The 6,109-nt window shown below is 32.9% G+C and overlaps 1 pseudogene; it reads left to right on the top strand.

The window, feature by feature from the left end:
- The first annotated feature begins 1,563 nt into the window (after positions 1-1,563).
- LOC122730574 lies at positions 1,564-2,502 on the top strand (annotated as a pseudogene).
- Positions 2,503-6,109: the final 3,607 nt, after the last annotated feature.

Below are 6,109 nucleotides of genomic sequence, written 5' to 3'. Positions count from 1 at the left end.
AACTTGAGAGATTTGCTTATTACTTAAGGAACTTTTAAGATTTCTATAATTGGAAAATCAGAAAATTGTCACTGAGGTAAGGGGTATGGTGAGAGTAAAGGTGTGGAGGCAGGAGGATACATTGTGTTGATGGTATATAGAATATAACTTTATGTTGGAACTAGTCCTAATTATAGATTTCCAACTGAGATAGACAATCAGACTCATGAGAGCAAGTTTATGGAAGGATTTGAATGACAGATTAAAGACTCTAATAGTCTATGTGGTTTTAAGTGTAATTTGAAACATTATTTCCATTTTCTAACTAATTGCTTTTGAAGATGAGAGGCAATGTAATTTGAAGAGGGACAGAGGTATATATAGAAGAAACATGTCAGAATCACACCTCTGCTGTTTAATACCTTTGTGATCTTGGACAAGTCATTTAACCTTTCCCGGCATGAGTCTAGTCTTTTATAAAATGAGGGACTGACATACTAATGCTAAGTGTAAAGTTTTATAATAATGGCTACTATAGCAATTATGTTTCCATAAAAGCAAGAGTGAACTATGGTATATATAAAAATCCCTCACTGGATTCTTGCTACTGAATTTCTCTCAACAGTCACATCCAACTTATGCTATCATATAAAGACATTTCTTTTAATGCTATCTAATTTTGTGACATCTGTCCTTGCAAGAAAAATATAGATAAATGGTTAGAGTTTTAGGATATACATAAATGCATGCACACATGCATACATGCATGCATACATACATGCATACACACATATATGTGTACATGTCTGTATGGGTATATAGATCTATACATGCATATAGATGTGTATGTGTTGTATGTGTACACACATTTCTCTCTACGTATGTTTGTGTTTTTATAGATATATGTGTGTATATATATACATACATATATAGATGTATGTATCTATATATGTGTGTGTGCATGTATGTATACACACATATATGTACATGTGTGTGTGTGTATATATATATATATATATATATATATATATTCACATATTTAAAAGTTTCTTATGTGAAAGAGAGCTAAGACTTATTCTGCTGGATTCCAGGCAATTGAATTAAACTGAATGGGTAGAAGTGACATATTCAAGTTAACACAATGACTGCCAAAAACAGAGGAGAAATTGATGAATTTTGTCCTTACATTTTCTTGTATAAATTAGTAAAATAGGCTACCTTAGGAAGCAGTGGGTTCTCCTTCAGTTCACGGTTCTGAATGAGGTGTTTTCTTGAATGGATCTTTGTTTATACTTTGATTATACTTGATTCTATGAATGTACACATTATCCATATATTCAGATTATTCTGTATGCCACTACTTCTTTGGCGTCTTTCATAAACCATGATATTCTCTCAATCCAAATTTGTAGAATTCAAGAGTAAGTAACTAACTTTGAAACACATTCTATTGTTTTATCATTACTACTACTACTAATAATAATAGTGAGAATTTCCTAATTCATAACCATCCTTATCCAGTATGTCAATTTAATTTATGTTTTACTTCTCTTGATCCTTTTCTAAGTCTCTCCCACAGGAATCATGGTGAGTACTGAAAACAATCAGAGTACTGTGGTCGTGTTCATCCTCTTAGGATTCTCTGATTTTCCAGAGCTCCAGGTGCCCCTCTTTCTACTATTCCTCATCATCTATGCAGTCACTGTGGTGGGAAACTTGGGCATGATTGTGATCATCAGGATCAATCCCAGACTGCACAAACCCATGTACTTTTTCCTCAGTCACTTGTCATTTGTGGATTTCACTTACTCCACTACAGTTACTCCAAAACTCCTAGAAAACTTAGTTGCTGAAGACAGAACTATCTCCATTAAGGCCTGCATCACAGTTTTCCATTGGTACCTCCTTGGGGGTGACAGAGATGGTAATATTATCAGTGATGGCCTATGATCGTTTTGTTGCTATATATTATCCTTTAATCTATACAGTTTCCATGTCCCCAAAACGTTGTGCCTTGCTAGTAGCTGTGGCATATGCATGGGGTGCAATTTCTTCTATTATATTCACTTACTCACTTCTTATATTGTCATTTTGTGAGACCAAGATCATTAATAACTTTGTGAATATTCTGTCATCATCTCTGCTTCCTGCTCAGATAAACAATTCAGTGAGTTAATACTTTTTATCATTGCAAATTTCAATATATTTAGCACCATCATCATTATCCTTACATCCTATCTTTTTATTTTTGTCACTATCTTTAAAATGCGTTCAGCCAGTGGGAGATATAAAGCTTTCTCCACCTGTGCCTCCCACTTGACAGCTGTTACCCTCTTCTATGGTACTCTTTTCTTTCTCTATTGTATTCCCAATCCCAAAAACTCATGGCTTTTAGTCAAATTGGGATCTGTTTTTTATACAGTAATGATTTCTATGCTGAATCCTTTAATATACAGTCTAAGGAACAAGGATGTGAAGGAAACTTTCAGGAAATTAATGGATTTCAAAATTATTTCTCAATAAGATCATTTACATTGATTTTATAACTACTGACTAACCTGTTCTGATAAAGCTTGTGGTGATATCTCATTAATGTTCTAAGTTTTATTCAGTTATTGTTTTCTCTAATGAATCCCTCCTTCAGTTTGTACAACCATCCGAAGAGCAATCAGGAAAAAAATAGGTACATGAAGAAAAGATATTTGAAATCAGAAAAATCACTGGCAGAAAATCATTAAAATGTATGCCATGATGTAGAATCAACCTTACAATCTTTCATTAAAGCTCCTTAACAATTTATTATAATAATTTTACTGATTCTACATTATTGAAAGCCTCTGTTCTATTTTTTTTCTGTCTTTGCAGTTCCATTTCTTTATAGAAAAGAAGAAAGGAACAATAATGTAAAGTGAGAGGTAGTGTGCTGAACAGGTGTTTTGCTTATTTGTTTTTCTTTTTTCGAAGGAAGTCAGAAACAAATACGTTTTTGAGTGAGCACATTCAGTGTTGGAAGAAAATAATAGTCATGGACTCCTTGAGCAACTTAATGGGCTAATAGATTTCTTATAAAACTAAGTCCTACAATGTGCTTAGTACAGTTCTTGTAACGTGGTGAATACTTAATAAGTAATGGTAGATTGATTCTTTTGTAGTGTGGAGAGAAAGATTACTGGCTCTACCCTCTTTCAGCATGAGCTACTCCCTCTTAAAAATTTGCTTGCAGATTCAGGAGGACCTGAGTTCAAATTTGGCCTTATACATTTGATATTTACTAGCTGTGTGACCCGGGGCAAATCACTTAACCCCCTTTAAACTGCAAAAAAAGAAAGAAAAAGAAAGAAAGAAAGAAATAGAGAAAGAAAAAACAATTGGCTTCCATTATTTCTTTTATTTTTTTCATTAATGGAATTAAAAAAAACATTTTTAACAATATAAAATTACAAATGCTGATTGCACATGAAACAGGAAATCCATTTTGTACAATTGTCTATTCCTATTTTAGAGCTTTTATTGTTTTGTTTTGTTTAATTTATGAAATAAAACAAGATTTTCTATATTATAGTACAATAAAAAGATGATTGGACATGAAATTTAATGAAGTAATATAAATTCAAAAAATATATGCAACACGTGGTCTAGCATCAAATTCTTGGCAAAAATAAGTTAACTTAAGGAAGAACCAGATAGCAAAACCATATTAGTGGGAACTTCAGTCTCCCCTCTCAGAACTATATAAATCTAACCACAAAATAAATAAGAAAATAAGAAGGTGAATAGATTTTTAGAAAAGTTAGATATTGTACACCTCTGGAGATAATTGAATGGGGATAAAAATAAACATACCTATATTTTTCAGCAGTACATGGCACCTAAAGAAAAATTGACCATGCCTTAGGTAATAAAATCTCCAAACTTAAATGCAGAAAGGCAGAAATATTAAATGGATCCTTTTCAGATGATGATGCAATAAAAAAATTACACATAATAAAGGGCCAGGTAAAGATAGATGAAAAATCAACTGGAAACTTAATAATCTCATTTTAAAGAATGATTGGATCAAAAAACAAATCATAGAAACAATAAGTGATTTCATAATAAAGAACAGTAATGAGACAATATGCCAAAACTTATGGGATGCAGCCAAAGCAGTTCTTAGGGGAAATTTGATATCTCTAAATGTCTACATGAATAAAATAGAGAAAGAGGAAATCAATGAATTGAGCATGAAAATATAAAAGCTAGAAAAAGAACAAAATAAAAATCCCCAATTAAATACCAAATTTGAAAAATTGAAAATCAAAAACAGATTAATAAAAATGAAAGTAAAAAATGTATAGAATTAAAAAATAAAACTATGAGCATTTTTTATTTAAAAAGCCAATTAAATAGATAAACTTTTAGTTAATTTGATTAAACAAAAGAAAGAAGAAAAGCAAATTACCAGTATCAAAACTTACATGGGCGAATTTGCCACTAATGAAGAGAAAATTAAAGAAATAATTATGAGCTATTTTGCTCAGCTATATGCTAATAATTTTGATAATCTAAATGAAATAGATGGATATTTGCAAAAATGTATTTTGCCCAGGTTAACAGAAAAGGAAACAAAAGACTTAAGTAATGCAATTTTAGTTGGAACATAGTAGCTGGTTAATGTCTTGAAGTAGAGAGAGGTCCTGATAGAAAATAATATACTGAGAAGTGACTATTGATGATCAGAGAGGAGAATGGCAATCACTAAAAACTCAGGCACAACATTAAGTGGATATAATCTAATAAACTGTTAAACTACCCTATAGAAATAAAATATTACCTGAAGATTTCCCAAGCAATGATTCTTGAGCAAATTTTTGTTGTTGTTTTTATTTTTTGTTTTCTTTTTTTGTTTTGTTTTGTGGGGAAATGAGGGTTAAGTGACATGCCCAGGGTCACACAGCCAGCAAGTGTCGTGTCTGAGGCCTGATTTGAATTCATGTCCTCCTAAATCCAGGGCCAGTGCTCTATCCAATGTTCCACCCAGCTGTCCCTGAGCAAAATTGTTTTTGATTGGAAATCTATTATTTTCTGACCCTCAATTTAATACTTATATCACTAGTGTGTACTGAGTATTAGGAAAAAAATTATAAAAAAGCTATTTTGAAATTAGGTTTTTAAATGGATTTACATTTTGTTAATCCAAATATATACATATATGCATGTGTATATGCACACGTGTAGATGTATATATACACATATTTGTGTATATATGTTGTAACGATTGGAATAACGCCACCTGCTGGATACTTACTGTAGAAGAGTTGTACCCATGAAACGAAGGTCTTTGAGGGCAAGACCAGGAGTCTTTTCTTTGGTATCAGGAAGTGACGCGGACTAGTGGGAGGAGGAAGGAAGAGACTGGTGCTCAGTCTCGCGCTCTTTCCTCTGGATTCGGGTGGAGAGCGGAGCTAGAAATGTGCTCTCCCTTTAATAGATAGGAATCTAGGCCTTTCTCTCTCTTTACTAAATTCTTATTCTCCTTAATAAATGCTTAAAAGTCTAACTCTTGCTAAAGCTTATAATTTATTGGCGACCACTCATTAAATATTTTAGACAGACTAGCTAGAATTTTAGCCCTTAACAGATGGCTGACCACAAAGAGGAAAGCTAAACCTCAGTCTTCTGATCTTCTGGTTGGGTAAGAAATTTTCTCTACCCTCTCCCTTTAACTGTTAAGTACTGGTGTACTGGCTGTGTTTTCCCTTTAAATTTTTTCGAATGGACCTTTTAAACTCCCTAATTACCCTATTTTTTATTTTAGTCTGTTTAACCAGACAAATGGGAGATAAGATCATGTTAATGCTTTGTTTTTCTGGATTTTCTATTTTTCTTTTTATTTTTGTTAAAAGAGCCAGCAACTTACTCACACAAGGAAATATCTCTCCCTCTCCCAACCATGCTTTTTCAGAGAAACCTGAAGAGATTCCTGCAGCTTTTCCCAATTCTAACACTAATTGTTGCTCTAATTTTGCATGCCTGGAGGCAATGACCCACCCTCTAGAAGCTTTTAATCCCCTAGCACCTGGAGGCCAAGTGGGGGAAGAGGAATCCAGGCCTGAGTTCAAAATCAAGTCTGATTCAAATTGTGCTGGTC

This window comes from Dromiciops gliroides, chromosome 6 (assembly GCF_019393635.1).
Source record: "Dromiciops gliroides isolate mDroGli1 chromosome 6, mDroGli1.pri, whole genome shotgun sequence".
Taxonomy (NCBI): Eukaryota; Metazoa; Chordata; class Mammalia; order Microbiotheria; family Microbiotheriidae; genus Dromiciops; species Dromiciops gliroides.
Note: the sequence above shows the minus strand (reverse complement) of the source record. Positions and strands in the feature narration are given on the sequence as shown.